Here is an 18,615-nt window from a genome sequence, read left to right as displayed (position 1 = left end):
TATGATCCACAGATTTGTTATGTCAGTCTAGTTAACAAACCAAATGGATTAAGTGGGACTTTATTCCTGAGTTAAATGCCTAGGCTTACAGATCTACTTTTATGAACTTTGTTATCATTTCAAAAATCTACAGTGCCCACATTGTCAGTAGAACGGAAAGGTATGTAGCATATTGACTTTGGAAAGATAAGGTGGAGAGAGGCGGGGTTATGGATTTATAGCCTTTCCATTAGTGATTCCTGTAGCTGCTGATACATATATATAGCAGCTTCAGCCCTCTGTTCTGGGACAGCCAACTGAAGACTTCACTCCAGTTACTCCAGTTAACAGAACCCTTTACCAGAGACAGCACAGTTGCACTCAGGACTGTATCTCTCAGTAAGTAAGATTTCTTCACCACAACTATCACCTGCTTGCATGAAAGAGATGTTTAAAAAGACTTTCATTAAGAGAGAGACTTAGATTTCAGAACTTTCTGGGCACTGCTATGTATATTGTTTGAGAGAGTTAGGAGAGTATTCAATAAATGTATCAAGGATCTGAGCTATAATTCTTTTCAGTGACATATATGTTGATAATTTTGTTGGGCTGACAAGTCTGGGCTGCTATATTAGTGTATCAACAATTCCATGCAAAAGCATTGCATTGTACATTTTTTTTAATCCAGTGTCTTCTCAACCTTTTATTTTTCAGAGAAATCCACTAGTAAAAATCAAAAAGTTCAGAGAATTCATTCTTATCTTCTCAGTGAAGACCTGAAAGATATTTTTTAGCATTACCTGTATGGAGATAACATGAACTAGTTTTTCAGTACTGTTGGAAATTTGATGAAAAAGCTTCTGAACCATGCACATATGAACAAAATTATATGTATTTGGGCTAAGTATATTTGAAGTACAGTTTTAACAGCTCAAAACAGCATTGAATCAATGTCTGCTAAATCCTTGGGTCAATAATAGAGGCTCTATTAATAATTTTAATGCAGGTTGAATAGTAGCAAAGCTATTCTGAATTTCAAAAGCAAAAGAAGGATAATAGAATTTCTAACTATTTCTGGCTGCTTTTTCATAATTCATGTTTAGTTGGGAGCCTAACATTTTAGATTTATATCTTATCTTTTTGACAAAAATACATTTTCACAGTTGAGGTAGATTGATACTGAGAGAAACAACAGTGAATGGGAATACAGTATACAGAACATAATGCAGAAAACCCTTTTCCCAAATTTGTTGAAATAATCAGTGCTTTTTTGTAAAAGAAAAAGGTGCCAGAACTCACACATGTGATACAACCCGCCTTGCCTACCCTACAAGGTTCCATCCAAAAAAGGTGCCGGAACTCCATTCTGAGTGTTCAATGAGAAAAAAAGCCCTGGAAATTAATAATAATAATAATAATAATAATAATAATAATAATAATAATAATAATAATAATAATAATAATAATAATAATAATAATAATAATAGGCTTTTCTTTAATATAAAATCAATTATGTCAGTTGAGATTTTTACTACCTAAATTCATAAACCTAGGTAATAAAGGAACCTGTGCTTATTTCCTTTTCTTTTGTTCCTTCTTTACTTTTGCAGTCCTAATTCAATACTGGCTCTCCGGTATGATATCTAAAGCCATCCTACATTTCTAGGCTGTTCTCTTAATGTACCAATGTCTTACCAGTTATTTTATTTATTTATTTATTTATTTATTTATTTATTAGTTGAATTTATATACCGCCCTATTCCCGAAGGACTCAGGGAGGTTCACAGGGTAGTTAAAACAGTACAAAAAAGAGAATAAAATGAAATTAAATTAGTACAAGCCCACAATTAATAATAACAGTAAAAATTAAAATTTTAAAATTAATTTAATTTAATTTGATTTAATTAATATAATTTAAAATTTAAAATCCCTCAGTCCCGGCCAGACAATTCAAACAACCAGGTTTTTAAGTCCCGGCGAAACGAGCGAAGGTCAGGGGCAGTCCGAAGCTCCATCGGCAGTTCGTTCGAAAGGGCGGGCGCACTCACAGAGAACGCCCTCCCCCTGGGAATCACCCAACGGCAATCTCTAACCGGCGGAACCCTAAGGAGGCCCTCCCTGTGGGCGCGCACAGGACGATGGGAAGCTGATGCTGGCAGCAGGTGCTCCCTAAGGTAATCTGGACCCATGCCATTTAGGGCTTTATAGGTCATCACCAGCACCTTGAATCTCACCCAGAGGGCAACTGGAAGCCAATGCAGCTCGCGGAGAAGAGGTGTTACATGAGAGTATCGGGACACTCCCATTACTACTCGTGCAGCTGCATTCTGCACCAGCTGAAGCCTCCGAGTGGTCCTCAAGGGCAGTCCCATGTAGAGAGCATTGCAGTAGTCTAACCGGGAGGTCACGAGCGCATGAGTGACTGTACATAGGGCATCCCAGTCCAGATAGGGCCACAACTGGTGCACCAGGAGAACCTGGGCAAAAGCCCCCCTGGTCACGGCTCCTATATGATCTTCCAAACTGAGCCGTGAATCCAGGAGGACACCCAAGTTACGAGCCCTATCGACGGGGGGTAACACCTCACCCCCCATCATTAAAGATGGAGACTTATTTTAGACTTATGTCCTGCCTTTTATCTAGAAGCTCAGGTGATATATATGGGACTTCCTCCTTTGATTTCACCCCACAAAACAACCTTCTAAGGGACACCACCCCAAAATTAGAATAGTGCGTCTTCATAGCAAAGGATGGAAAGTAATATAGAGAAGATCCACCCATGCAATTGTCACCATTGCATGATGCATGCAATCTTATTACAGACAGATGTAGCATTAATGGGCATCAGCATCAGACATTTAAATTCCCACTATAGCCAAATGGCTACAGAAGCTAATGGAGTTGGCAGAAATGGCTAAACTGACTATTTTGATTAAAGAAAAGAATATGTGCTTTTGTTTCTACATGGAAACTGCTTCTGGAGGTGAAAAAAAAAGAAATTTTGATTTTGTGTTTTACTGATTAGATTGATTTGTTGTTTTAGAAATGGCTAGTTTATACTATTATGGAAAAGTAAAAAAAAGAGACTTATTGTTAATGCTTCATTCTACCGTAACAGAGGAAGTCAAAGGTCAATGTCTTTTTTCCCCTTTTTCCCTTCTCCCCCTCACTCTCCTTTCCCTTTTCCCTCCCCACTGTGTCCTACTATTTGCTTTGTATTTTATAATCTAATAAAGTGTAAATATAAATAAACGGGCATCAGTTGGAGACCAGAGCATCTAACATGTTTGTCCTTGAGCCCAGAGCGGGTCAGTTCTGCAACAGTCATAGATAAGAAACAGGTCTCTCTCTCTCTCTCTGCTTATCAAATATCTATTTGAACCCCCACATTTTCACCTCCAGAGGCCCACAATGGCCTCATTTCAGTGGTAGGATTCAGCCACTTTGGCAGAGCCAGTAGCTAATTTTTTTATTGCCCAGGCTCAGAATGGTCTTCCAGAAGTGGCATCCACACAGAGAACTGGTTGTTCACATATTTGAATCCCGCCACTGCCTCATTTCCTTACTATTGCCATTGGCTCCAATCACATGTTTCACCAGCATTGGCTCACCTATGTAAGACATTTTTGCAGGCCTTTCCTGCTACATGCAGTCCTTGTCTTAAAACCAGTTTGTTTCATTTTTCATGCTTACAACTGTTGTAGCATCCCCAAGGGAGTGCAATCAAAATTCCAATACCTGGCAACTGACTCCTATTTATGACAACCGTTCTACTAACCTAAAAAGAGACAAGGCTCATTTGACAACTGTCTCACTTAGCAACAGAAATTTTGGCCTCAATTGTGGTCATAAGTCAAAGACTACCTGTACACATTGTCACTACCCACCTACTGATCTTACATCACCCCACCACCTAAAAGCCATACTGTAATTCTCCATAAAGCCCCTCATCTTTCAAATCCTATATTCTACAGACCTTCATCTTTCCCAAGGAACTTGCAAAACCCGGTATTAATGTTTAGTTTGTAAGGTTTCTCCAGGCCACAGTTCTTTCACTCCAGAAGATCATTCTTCAGCCCTCCCTGGTTCTCACCCAGGAAGTATGCTCTTATAGTCCAGTCCAGTTTGGGCAAATCCAATAGATTTTTCAATTTAAGGCCATGGTAATTTCCAGTACTGCTTCCAGAGCATGGCAAATCATTCTTTTTTAAAGATTCTGGCTCCAGCCTAATATCTCTACCATACTGGCAAATTAGCTAATTTTACTAATTATCTCTCTTCAATAAGTAATTTCTCAATTTCTGAAAAGTGTTTACATAACTTTGAGAGACTGAAATAGTTATCTTGGCATTTCAGTTTTCTAAATCCCTTTCTAAAATGAGATGTATTTCTTGTAATTAAAAATAAAAGGTACTATAAGCATTTAATCTTTATTTAGTGGCTTAATTTGTTTTACAGACTGGAACAGGGCAGGTGTGAGGAGGGGGTGGTGCCATGCTATGGCCGCTGCATGCTCAGCTGCTGCCATCCAACCTCGCACTCCAGCTCCACCGTGATGGCCCTGGTGAATGGAAAGGGTGAGGAACCCCCATCTGCAAGTGGCAGATGGCTCTGAACACTGTGACTGCCACCCCAGCTCTCCAATCAGCAGGCAGAGGCAAAAGCACAGTTGCCTGTCCCATCCCAGTCACGACAGCTACGGGCAAGCAAAGACAGACAGTGGGGCCGCAGTGATGGAGTCCAGCCAGTCACCAACATCACCAAGTCACACCACTTTTTTCTCTTCTTTATGCTTTCAGAGATCTCTGAGCAACATGGGGTCCTTGTGCAGATGGTTTTATCTTCAGCTGTGCTGCCTCTTGTTGGTGAATTTAGTTTTGGGCAGTCAACAATTTCAAGAAAGAGTCCTTCGTTATATGAGACATACTAATATGAACTGCTTTGGGCAGGCTTCTAGGCAGCTGATTCAGTTCAGGCGTCTTAAAGTAAGGACTGTTGATGAGCTCTGGGACCTCATGGAACACCTAAGTCATGGGAGTGTGATCCCCCAATATAATGATGCCTACTATCATTATTTTGAAGATTGGCAAAAAATGTATGTTGATTGTCTAGTCGGAAGGGAGCTTGGAATGGGCAAGAGATGAATTTTATATGCGGACAGAAAACCTCACAAGGTAAAAATAACATGATTTCCCCCCTCCCCACATTTCTATTTGGTTTCATATTAATGGTTAGGACTTTGATGTTAAAGCTCCAAATTTTTCTCTTTTCCAGGATTATTTTAGTCAATTTTTACTTTACAAACAATTATTCTCACATTGCAAGCAATACAAGGGATTAGAGGCATAATGGAGGGAATCTTCCCTCCTTTCCAATTTTTGATAGGAAAAAATGAATTCTCTTGGATGAGGGAGCGAGGATTCCAGTCTCAGGGGCCATAGGATTACGGCCAAATGGATCCCCTGCGAATTTCTCTTCTGCATTTCTTTCATATATTACTGCTGATCAGTTAATGCTCTACAGTTTATTTTTGTTACACCAGTGTCCTACAGAGTTTTAGAAGTAAACATTGTTTAATTTTTTAAATTAACTTTGGGGAGGTCTTCCTGGATTCACAACCCCTGCTTAATCAGCAGGTGGCAGTTATGGCTCAAAAGGCTTTTGCACAGCTTCATCTGGTGTTCTAACTGCAGACTTTCATAGATTGGAGGACCCTTGAGGGCCACTCTAATCACGTCACAGCTTGACTACTACAATGTCTTGCATGTGGCGCTCCCTTTGAAGACCACCCAGAACTTCAACTCATCCAGAATGCAATATCAGAAGCAGGGTCGGGCATGTTTCTAGGTGCCCACGTAACACTCTGTTCTACAAACTGCACTGGTTGCCAGAATGCTTCTGGCTGTGATTCAAGCTGTTGATTATACCTATAAAGTCCAGCCTAGTTACTTGAAGGACCAACCATCTCCCTTAGCATCTGACTGACTGACTCAATCTGGCAGGGTTGCCATACTCTGGTTTCTTCAATTAAGTAATGCGATCTCCTGCAACCCTGAAAGCTCACGTTCTCTGCTTTAGCCCCTTCCCTTGGAATGGGGTTGTTCCTGAGATCTGACTGGCCTTTGATGGGAGTGAATGAAGCCTTCATCAAGCCCAGGCTGTTTTTCTTTGTGACCATCTGGTTTTGTCATTTTCACCCTTAGCTTGTTCCTGGGTTTCCCCCCACTCCAACCCCATGTTTTATACAATAAGTAGACTGCCCAGAACTGCTGGGAATTAGGAAGCATGCAAGTATAACAACAAGAACAACAATGGTATTGGTACTTGTTATAATAACAATTGCTTTCATGGTAATTTAATTTATATTTATTCATAAACATTAATAAATTGGAAAAACTGACAAGGGCTTTTAATTTCATATTTTAAAATATTTTATAATAACAGTGTTAATCATTAAAGCACATTATGAATCTGAAAGTGGGAATTTTTAATTTGCATTTTCATTTGTACCATTATGCTATTACTATTTTTTTTAAAAGCTTTACCAGTTATGAACAATTTAAAGAATTCTAATATTTCTTACTGTTTTTTGCACCGGCACGCCACAGGGCTGTGTGCTTAGCCCCTACCTGTACTCTTTATACACATATGATTGTGTATCATCTGACCCATCCACTGCGATAATCAAGTTCGCAGATGATACAACTGTGGTGGGTCTTATTACAGGTGGGGATGAGACAGCATACAGGGTGGAGGTACAAAAACTATCCATATTGTGTAGTAACAACAACTTGCACCTAAACATCGGCAAGATGAAAGAGATGGTGTTAGACTTCCGGAGAAAAAAGGAGAAACCTGCCCCACTTTACATCGGGGAGGACTGTGTGGAGAGAGTTTCCTCCTTTAAATCTCTGGGAGTCTACCTCAGTGAAGATCTGACCTGGCAAGTTAACACAACCCAGGTGGCTAGAAAGGCCCAACAGAGGCTTCACTTTCTTAGGGTCTTGCGGAAGAACAGGGTAGAACAACGGCTAATGACCCTCTTTTACCGGTCTACTATAGAGAGCATCCTCTCGTATGGTATTGTGGTTTGGTATGCTGGTCTGACAGCCGCAGACAGGAAAGTATTACAGAGGGTAGTGAGCACAGCACAAGACATTGTAGGCTGTCCCCTGACACCACTGGATGACATCGCCAGGGCTCGTTGCCTTGGAAGAGTGAGGAAAATTCTCAGGGATGACTCACGCCCTGGACGGTATCTCTTTACTTTCCTACCATCGGGTAGGAGATATAGGAGTATAGCCAGCTGTACCAACAGGCTGAAAAACAGCTTTTATCCGTGGGCTGTTAGGCTTTTAAATGGGATATAATCTCCGTGAACCTATGCAGAATTGATTTTTTTTTTTAATTTTAATCCCATTTATATCCCGCCCTTCTCCGAAGACTCAGGGAGGCTTACAATTTAAGCACAAAACAAGCTTAGCAGTAGCCTTCATTCTATGTATATGCCTGCTTATTAGGGCTTTTGCCCCGCTCCCCCAAGCGGCATTATTACACAGTCAGCTTATTGCCCCCAACAATCTGGGTCCTCATTTTACCTACCTCGGAAGGATGGAAGGCTGAGTCAACCTTGAGCCTGGTGGGACTCGAACCTGCACTAATTGCAGGCAGCTGGTGTTACTTAAGGAGGCATTAGCCCACTGCTCCACCAAGGCTCTTTGGGAGGCCGGTGTGTGGTGTAGTTGGTTCACATGGTGTGGTAGGATGGAGGGTTTGTTGTCACTGTGTGTTGGGGGGAGGGAGCACGGGGAGAGGCTCAGCTAATCTCAATGTACACATGTTGTACTTTGACAATAAAGGTTTATTATTATTTTTCTTCTTTTCCTTTGCAGACTCCTTGAATTGGAAGCACAAAGCAGGAAGCATATCATAAACAAAGGCCAAAAAAAAGAAGAAGCTTGCTTTACCATTGATGATTCATTCCTTTTGGGTAAAAGTGCTAAATTCAGTGGAAATCCTATATATTTTTATAAACTAATAAATGATGGTGCAATATTAAGAAATATATTTTATAATGTATCTTATAAATGTGATACATTTCATTTTAAGATATATGAGGAGGGAATGTCTATCTAAAGCCAAGGAAATCAATAATGGTTGATGTGATTTTCTGTGCAGTCTATAATTATTAATGTTATGGTTCATGTTGATTATTGCAAATTAAAATATGCTTCTCTGCAGTGAAGATTGAAGTAGTGTTGTTATTATTTTATATGTAATTTATTGGCTTCTAGTAGTCTATCTTTCTGAAAAATGCCTGGTCCTCACACTTATGTCTGTTGCTTCCACTTATGACACTCATACTACCATATAGTCATGTAATTACAATTGAGGCATTTGGCAACCAGGTCCCATTTACAACTGTTGTAGTGGTCTACAGTCATGTGACCTTATTTGCCAATTTCCAGCAAAAAATGCCCCTTCAGAAAAAAGGATTTGCACTTATGACTGTGGAATTCATATAACAACCATTGCAAAAAGAGCCATGAAATAGGATTTCACTTCACTTCTGTGAATATGGCTGACGGAAGATACCTTCAGGGAGGGATCCCTGAAAGGGTTTTCCCTGGAATGTAGCACTTCAGCTACTGGCATTTGCTACCAATTTATGTGAGCAACTGGACATTATCTATAATAAAGATAGGAATATGTTCTAGACCAGGTATGTCAAACTTGCAACGTCATGTGACCTTACGTAACATATCACAATTTTTCCCCATGTTGGCAATGGGGTGTGTTAAGTCGTGGGCTCTGCTGAGCAGGAATGAAGACACACAGCTGAGTACAGAGAAACTCATTCTTTTATTCAAGCTGGAACTGTACTAGACATGGGGTGCATCCCGCCACAATATATAGCCAAACCCTCTGGTAGCAACCAATCAGATTGAACCCGTGCTTGCTGCCCAAGGTTGACTAATTGCAGGACTGGAGACGGCCTGTCTGGGTTGCTGGAGAGCTGTTAGCTCTCCAGCAAAGCACGTGGTGTGGTACCAAAAGCCCAGTACATAACAGGGTGGGTGCAGTTTTGGTGTGATGCATCTGGCCCATGGGCCGGCAGTTTGACATGCCTGTTCTAGACTGTATATAGGTGCAAGAAGACATTGCATCATGACAGGAATTTGGACAAAAAAGATATAGGATATTGCAAGGGATATGGTTTATCACAGGCAACAAAAGACACTAAAAAATAAAAACATAGTATCCAAGAAGACACTAGATATGAAGAAGTTATGGCTGTTGCCATGTGATATAGATGTTAGTCCAAGACTTTTCCCACAGTATACAGTTAGGAGTTAATAGTTGTCTATAACACACAACCCAGTCCTTTGCCATGTGCAGTCCCTAAAAAAAGGGGGGGAGGCAGAAAGTTTGTAATACTATACTAATTTCTATTCAGTCACTTAATCCTTTTAAACAGCAACTTCAGGCAGACAAATGTTTATCATAAGCTTTTGCAACTTGGTGTGGATCAGAAATTGAGAGACTTCCGGTTTTGCGCTGTAGCGCTCGGCCAAGGGATTGCAGAGCTCTGCACCCAACGTACTAATTTCTATTCAGTCACTTAATCATTTTAAACAGCAGCTTCAGGCCCAAGTTGTTTGGCACTAGTTCAACAGTCCAAGTAGGGTCCAGTGGATCTGCAGCCTTCAATCTGGTATGATGAATCGAAGGCTTGGTTGCCTAGACTTTAACACAGGTGTATGTTGTCAACAATATTTAAAAATTCCCCTTCTACTTGGTTGCCAGTGGACTTTCCTTTCTTCAAACTTGGTTTACACCCAGGATCCAGGGACCAAAAGATGAACTGGTTGGTCCAATTGAACAGGTATAATTTTCTACAAATATTTAACAAGAGAAGAAATTATGGCAGACAATTGTTTATCATAAGCCTGACCAATATTATTTGCAACTTGGTGTGGATCAGAAATTGAGAGACTTCCAGTTTTGCACCATAGCGCTCGGTCAAGGGATTGCAGAGATTCACACCACACGGCTAATTTTGTTCTGCCAGGGAACCCTAAACAGGTGTGAAGTTGCCCCGAATAGGCAACCAAGAAAGAGGGGCACCCGATGATCACAGAACGATGGTGGTTACCCCAATAATTCTGGGGAAAACCTCTAATCCGACAGGGGAAAGTCTGGCCACACCTCGGTGACCAGCCAAAGCTATATGCAGCCGAAATCCAAACATACTAACCAGAACAAGGGTGAACAGCTTGTTTGAAACTGGATGAGTAATTCAATCTTCTCTCTCCTATTTTGTATCTGAATTCCTGGAAAATATTTCCAAGAAGCAAAAATCCTCCCAAAGTGAGAAGGGAGGGGATTACACCCCCGCCCATTGACAGAGGCGGTGAATTAAACTCATATGGGGAACAAAAATATATTGAAATAAGATTCAAAATAGTACAGTCTGGATAAATTTGAAAACTAAGAAAACCAAAAAAAGTATTGATAAAATTATTATTATTATTATTATTATTATTATTATTATTATTATTATTGTTGTTGTTGTTGTTGTTGTTGTTGTTGTTGTTGTTAACAACTCTTTGCTTTAAAAGTTGGAAAATGAACAGCTACTGACATCTAGTGGAGGATTACAGAAAACTATAGCTGCATTGACTCAGAATTTGGCAAGAAGCTCAGAAATAGCAAAAAACATCTTGGAACAAAGCATTGGGCTATCTATTACAGAGTGAAACTGCTGACCTGGGATTATATAATGACTGAGCTCCATTTTTAAGTTTAAGAACTGTTTGCAGAGAAAGAAAAACCTTGGCCTTTGGCTAATCTTGAAAAGGGTAAGTTACTGGAAAGCTTTCAGGTGATTAAACCTGAAATCTTGGCTGGCTGATAATCATAGTAGTAGTTGTAGTAGTAGTAGACTTTATTGTCATTTCAGCAATATACAGTACAGTACAGTACAGTACACAGTGAAATGAAACAACGTTTCCCCAGGATCAAGGTGCTACATTATAAGACCCCTGAAAAGAAGAACTATTACAAGATACTGTTTTCAGTGGTGCTTTGATAATTGGAAATGTATTGGATTACAAAAACCATACATAAAGATAAGAACTACATAAGATTTGGTCGCTTGGATTTTAAGATGGGCTGGTTGGATAAAGCTAATTAAAGAGACTGGTACTCAGAGGAGGGAGACAAAATGGATATTGTATATTTATCTAAAAGTGACAGAAAACCACACCTAATAAGACCCCAGCTTGGAACATCAGAGATCTGTAGGAAAAATGACTCAAGACAAAACAAATACATTCAAAGAGAAAATAAATGCAATGCTGTGACAGATTCAAATGACAATTGGCTTAAATCATGATGAGATTAAAAACAGCTTTGATTACATAAATGAACATATCTTTAACCTAAACTCACAATTAAACAACGGTTTGCCACGCAGCCGCTATGAATGGCTGGAAGACTTACTCTCCCACATGCAATTTTGCATCACTGGGGAGGCCCCTGAAAAGGGCTGAAAGTCGCCCTGAAGAGGCGACCAGCAAGGAAGGGCGCTCGCTGAATCATGGGAGAGCCGCAACTCTCCCATTATACCTGGCGATCCCTCCAAACCTGTGGATGAAAGGACTGGCCATTATGGCTCATCCCTAGGCTGTGAAGAGCCAAAGTCACATTTTCCACCAGGCAATTCTTAAAGCAGCATGGAAGAGACTGGGCGAGATCTACCTCTTTTACACCCTAATTATTTTCTGTACCTCTTTAATCTTCTAAGCTGCTAAGCATTCTCCCCCCTGCGGTGGGGGAAGGGGGACTTTAGCCCTCTCTCCAGAAAGAGTGGCTAAATACCCAGGGGCATTTTAAACATTGAAAAAATAACTGAATCCCAATTGGATCTTCACTTCTCAAAGCATGTGGACTGAAAGATCTTTTACTTTTGATTTTTCATTGTCTACTTCTGTTGGAAATCTGGGTTTTTTCTTATATAAAAAAAGAAAAACTGAAAAGATTAAAATAACTTTGGGACTCAAAGGGAAACTTTAAAAGGGGCCTGGCTGACTGCCCAGGGAAATAGATAAGATACCTAACCTTGAGAATTTTGAAACAACAGCTGTGAAAGGCTCTGTGTTCCCTATCTAGAAAAAAAAGACTTTTTGTCCCTTTTGGATTTTCTAAGTGTAAAGCCTTTAGTCTAAAATGCCAATATGGAAGAAGACCAGGAACAAAATCTCCTCAAGGATGAAGATCAACAAATTCTCTCTACATTGAAAATATTAATTCAAATCTTACCACAACCAATGAAATACTAAGAGGAACAAGAAGACAGCCCAGATACGAAAGCCCACCCTTTGACTACAACTAAAGAACCATCTATACAAAATACAATAGAAAAAAAATGAAACATTCAAATACTATGAGAAAAGAATCTACTATTCAGTAAATATTGACATTTGAAAATGCAGAAAAGACATCGATAACTTGGAAAAAGGAAAAGGTTTCCTATACAACTCAGAAGGAACTAGAGGATTTAGAAAAAGAACAGTTGGATGAGAAGATAAACAATTCAGAATAACCACTTCGATATGGAAGAATAAAGAGACGACCCACTACATCTACAAGTCCTCTCAAAAAAATGCCGACCGGATGGTTTACCAATATCAATTAATATACATGATATTACAAGGAGACTGGTTCGATGACCCAAAAACAAGGACATGGAAGATGATTTGGCAAAGAAAAAAAAGCCAGAATAAGACTGAAGAATGGAGTTTCGACCATCTTATTGAAATCTAAAACAGTCTGTACTTAAATAGATAAGATGTGCATGTTGAACACAAGACATTGTTATGAACTGAGATAAAGAAAAAAATTTGATCATTAAAATTTAGCAGTATAAATACTAATAGCTAATTTGAATATTGATTTGTGCACAAGGGTCATGTAAAGGTGAATAAAGTAGATAAGCTAAAAACCTACTGTTGAAAGTAATAAATAGGTCTATATGGAACGTTAAAAATGAAAATTATTGGTTTAAACAAGAGATAGCAGATACAAAGAGGAAGAGAGAGGAAGTATTAAATACTGAAATAAAAAGAAATTTTGATTACTACTTAAAAAAATCCCTGAAAATTAGCAAAAAGGAAGGATGTCATATTGTATTCTTAATTTGTTGACACAGAGGGTGAGAAGTTAAGCAAATGGGATGTGTGTTTTGAATATTAGATGTTGTGAGGAATGGTGATAGATGAATTGGGAGTATATTAAAAATCTTGGGAATAATAAATATCAAAAGTTAAATTTAAATGTTAGTGGAAATTAAAATTGAAAAATCTATTAGGTTATTGATTGTCTAAAAGATTGCATGTTAAAACAACTAGAGTATGTGTAAACTAAAAACTATGGATATATATGTAAGAAAGTTATTTTCTATATGATTGATAAGATAAAACTTGTCTTTTAATTTACAGATAGACAGTATATATGAAGGGAAAAAGAGAAAATGTTTATGGTAGCAATCTGAAATCTGTACTAATGATATCTCTATGTAATTGAATTACTACTACTCAGTCACCACATTGCTTTTCAAATATGTGAATGTAATATTAAAAAATTAATAATATTTGTAAAAAAATAAAAATAAAAACAACTTTGATAACATAAATGAACATATCTTTAACCTAAGCTCACAATTAAACTGTTATGTATTGAGCTTGTGGTGTATAACACATGCGTTGCTGGAGGAGCTAACGGCTCTCCAGCAACCCAGACAGGCCATCTCCAGCAACCCAGACAGGCCACCTGCAATTGGTCATCCCCAGGCGGCAAGCATGGGTTCAAACCTATTGGCTGCCACCTAGGGGCTAGGGCTAGGCTATATATTGTGGCTGGTTGCGGCCCAAGCTTAAGTACGGTTCCATCAAGAAGAAAAGAATGAGTTATTCTGTACTCAGCCTCGTGTCTTCCTTCCTGCAACTAAGAGCCCATGACATAATAGTGACAATGAAGGTGGGATCCTGCTTCACCGATTAGAGCTGAAGTCAACGAGGGGTTGACAACACTCGCTGGAGGGAAGAGGCATTTCCCCCTCCCTCTAGGCCGGCTAGTAAGCAACACTAGCGGCCTCATGCTCGGCGGACTCAAAGCACGAGACCAGAAACAGGATCCAAAGATCGCTGGAAGCTGAAGGAGAATGCCGAAAGTCGGCAAATTAAGAGAATTTGATGTAAAGCATCTGGAAGAATGGCCGTCTTACCTCTTGCAAACAGAGAACTATCTGAGAGCAAACCAGATTGCAGAGGAAGGCCTGAAGGCCGCCACGTTGCTTTGCATGTGTGGGCCAGCAACTTTCGACCTAGCAGAGAATCTTTTCGCGCCGACGCCCATTAAAGCAGTAGCTTATGCAGACTTTAAGAAGAAACTAACCGGGCACTTCCAGCCTAAGATGTCGGAGATGGAGTGACGATTTAAATTTGATCAAAGAGTGCAACTACCCGGGGAGACAGATTTGGAGTTCATTGCAGGCCTAAGACAGGCTGCACACCTTTGCAAGTTCTCAAACCTAGAAGAACAACTAAGAGACCGGCTCATCTGTAGCCTTCATGACAGAACGCTCCAGCAGAGACTGTTTGCTAGACCCAATGTAACATTCTCCGAGGCACAGGATGAGGTGATGGCTGACGAAGCCACACGGGGTGCAGTGCAGATAGTTTAGCCCACCAAATCTTCTAGAGTCGAATAATCAGTCCATCTAGAGGTTGCCAAAGCCGCTGGAGAATCGTCAGAAGAAGAACCTGAGATCAACAGACCAGAGACAATCCAATGCTCAAAACCGTAACAACCACCAGCAAGAGGATGCTTACAAGGCAGTTCTCCTTCTTAGATGTAAAGGGTGCGGAGGCAACCATCTTTGCACCAATTGCAGATTTTGCTTGGCCACATGTAGAGCTTGTGGGAGAACAGGCCACATCGCGGTGGTTTGCAGAGCCCACCAGAGGGACCGGCCACCCAAACACCAGTCAGAGGAAATGACTAAGAGAGGTAGTGGGACCCAGGGTCCAGTTAGTGTGGGGTTCTTCAGAAGCCGGAGAAGCATTTGCTGCACCGGGGCTCAACGTCCCCTCAAGCCTAAACTTAAGCTCTTGGTAAAGCTACAAGGAGTTCCATGTAAGATGGAATTGGACTCCGGCTCTGCAGTATTGATCATTTTGCAAGACACATTCGACTTCATCTGTAGGCACAGTAACAATTGAGCTAAACTAAAACCCTGATATCATTTTAATGGATTTTCAGAATGCCCATGTTAAAGTTAAGGGTGAAGCCATATTATTGGTAAAATTGAAAGGGTTTTTGGATGTAATAGAATGAGTCTTATTGGATTTGATTGGTTCGATGCTTTAGGTATTCAGATTACTGGCATAAACCGGACACAAACCGCAGACCTCATGACTGTGTGCGAAGAATACGCTGATGTTTTTGATTCAACCCTGGGGACATATACTGGCCCACCAATTTCTTTTAAGTTAGATCCTAATGTTGTTCCAATTAGGGTTAAACCTCGCAGGGTTCCATTTGCCTTAAAGCACAAAATTGATTCCGAAATCAATAAGCTTGTAGAACAGGGCGTGTTACAGTCTGTTGATGGGGGGGAGTGGGAAACTCCTATTGTCACCCCACTGAAGTCCAACAGGGAAGTTCGCATTTGTGCTGATTATAAATGCACATTAAATAAGGCCCTCAAACAACATACAGGAACAGGGTAACTGTTCCTGTAGTCAACCATATTTTAGCCTCCTTGCAAGAGGGAACCATTTTGCTAAACTTGATTTAGCACAGGCCTATCAGCAATTGCTGGTTGACGAGGCCACAACTGCGGCTCAAACGATCGTGACTCCAAACGCTTACAGTTTGGAGTCAGTGTTGCACCGGGTATTTTCCAAGGGATTATGGAATGCACACTTAAGGGTATTCAGGGCATCTGCCCTTATTTTGATGATGTTCTTATTGCTGGGGAATTCCCAGAAGTGTTGGCCAGAAGGCTCAGGGCTGTTTTGCAGAGGCTTTGCGAAGCGGGCCTCAAATGAAAGAAGAACAAATGTAGTATTGGGGTCTCATCAACAGAATTCTTGGGGTTCTGCATTGATGCTAATGGTATTCACCCCACTGAATCTAAAGTGAAGGCCATTAAAATGTCTCCTAGGCCCAAATGAAAAGGAGAGCTGCAAGCATTTTTGGGCCTCCTAAATTTTTATCACACATTCCTACCTCGTAAGGCAGCAATAGCAGAGCCCCTCCACAGGCTGCTTGATAAAAGAGCCCCTTGGAAATGGACTAACTTACACAAAAAAAGCTTCCAGGATTTGAAAGCCCTTCTATCAGAAAAGTCCACTGTAATTCATTACATAGAGTCTAAACCTGTATGTCTTGCATGTGATGCAACTCCCTATGGGGTGGGGGCAGTTTTAAGCCACATAGAGAAAAATGGGAAACAGGTTCCTATTGCATTTTACTCTAGGACCTTATCCTCTGCTGAGTGCAACTATGCACAGATTGGCAAAGAGTCTCTGGCCATAGTTGCTGGAGTTAAGAAATTTCATGATTATTTATATGGCAGGGATTCACTGTCTACACTGACCACAAACTTCTGTTGGGATTATTCACAACAGACAAACAAACCCCCCACATACTATCTCCAAGAATGTTGAGATGGTCAATTTTTTTGTCTGCATACAATTTTAAGTTAATTCATAAACCAGGGAAGGAAATGGGCCATGCTGATGGCCTCAGCAGACTACCACTGCCACTAATGGATCCTGATCCAGCTCCTGCTGCTAGAATACTGTCCATACAGGACTTACCAGAGTTTCCTCTCCACGCAGGGGATATTGCTGCTGAAACTGCCACAGTAGAGTAGTGTGTTGTCATGGGTATACACGGGCTGGTTGGAGAAATTCCAGGCTCTGAATTTCAAAGTTATTTTGTCAGGAGACATTAGTTGTCTGCACATAAGGGCAGCATTTTATGGGGGAACAGAGTCATAATTCCCACTTCACTAAGAGACAGGGTTTTACACTCTTTACATGAAGGCCATCCAGGCATTGTCAGGATGAAAGCTTTAGCTAGAAGCTACCTTTGGTGGCCTGGCCTTGATAAGGCTACAGAGGATCAAGCATTAGGCTCTTCTCCAGTGAGTCCTTCCTTCTCATTAGGTGGCCAAAGTATTTGAGTTTCAATTGCAGGATCTGACCTTTTAAAGAGCAGTCAGGGTTGATCTCCTCTAGGACTGACCAGTTTGATCGCGTTGCAGTTGAAGGGACTCGCAGGAGTCTTCTCCAGCACCATAGTTCAAAGGCCTCAATTCTTTGGCGCTCAGCCTTTCTTATGGTCCAACTTTCACAGCCATACATTGCAACTGGGAAGACCATAGCCTTGACTATATGCACTTTTGTTGACACTTTTTAGTGTGCTGTCTAGATTTGCCATGGCTTTCCTCCCCAGGAGCAAGCGTCTTTTAATTTCTTGGCTACAGTCCCCATCTGGCCGGATGCCATGATCTTGGTTTTCTTAATGTTAAGTTTCAAGCCAACTTTTGCACTCTCCTTCTTCACCTGCAAAAAGAGGCTTTTTAGTTCCTCTTCACTTTCTGCCATTAGAGTGGTATCATCTCCATATCTTAGTTGTTGATATTTCTCCCGGCAATCTTATTTCCAACTTTTGATTCGTCCATGATGTGCTCTGCATATCATAGACAAATGTGCTCTGCATATAAGTTAAATCTTAATTCCAACTTTTGATTCATCTAGCCCTGCCTTTCTCATGATGTGCTCTGCATATAAGTTAAATAGGCAAGGCAACAGTATACAGCCTTGCCGGACTCCTTTCCCAATTTTGAACCAATCAGTGGTTCCGTGTCCAGTTCTCACTGTTGCTTCTTGACATGCCTATGAAGCAGAAGTAGATGTTTTTCTGGAACTCCCTAGCTTTCTCCATGATCCAGCATATGTTGCGAATTTGATCTCTAGTTCCTTTGTCTCTTCGAAATCCTGCCTGTACTTCTGGTAGTTCTCAATCCACATACTGCTGGAGTCTAGCTTGTAGGATTTTAAGCATAACTTTACTAGCATGTGAAATGAGTGCAATGGTGCAATAATTTGAACATTCTTTGGCACTGCCTTTCTTTAGAATTGGAATGTAAACTCATCTTCTCCAATCCTGTGGCCACTGTTGAGTTTTTCAAATTTCTGGCAAATTGAGTGTAGCACTTTTACTGCATCTTCTTTTAAAATTTTGAATAGCTCAGCTGGAAAACTGTCACCTCCACTAGCTTTGTTGTTGTTCAGCTTTCCTAAGGCCCACTTTACTTCACTTTCTAGGATGTCTGGCTCAAGGTCAGTGACCACCTCATCGTGTTATCAGTGACATTAAGCTCGTTCTTGTATAGTTATTCTGTGTAATTTTTCCACCTCTTCTTAATCTCTTCTGCCTCTGTTAGGTCCCTGCCATTTTGGTCCTTTATCATGATCATTTTTGTATGAAACGTTCTCTTCATCTCTCCAATTTTCTTGAAGAAATCTCTGGCCCTCCCTATTCTATTGTTTTCTTCTA

The 18,615-nt window shown here is 40.5% G+C and overlaps 1 long non-coding RNA gene across 1 annotated transcript; it reads left to right on the top strand.

The window, feature by feature from the left end:
* The first annotated feature begins 228 nt into the window (after positions 1–228).
* LOC308677266 lies at positions 229–7,958 on the top strand. The gene is made up of 3 exons (XR_014028440.1): positions 229–378; positions 4,779–5,153; positions 7,872–7,958. It is a non-coding gene; the product is annotated as an uncharacterized lncRNA (long non-coding RNA).
* The last annotated feature ends 10,657 nt before the right edge of the window (positions 7,959–18,615 follow it).

Source organism: Vipera berus (genome assembly GCF_964194415.1).
Source record: "Vipera berus genome assembly, chromosome: Z".
NCBI classification, from domain to species: Eukaryota; Metazoa; Chordata; class Lepidosauria; order Squamata; family Viperidae; genus Vipera; species Vipera berus.
The sequence above is the reverse complement of the archived record's forward strand: the minus strand, read 5'-3'. Positions and strand labels throughout refer to the sequence as shown.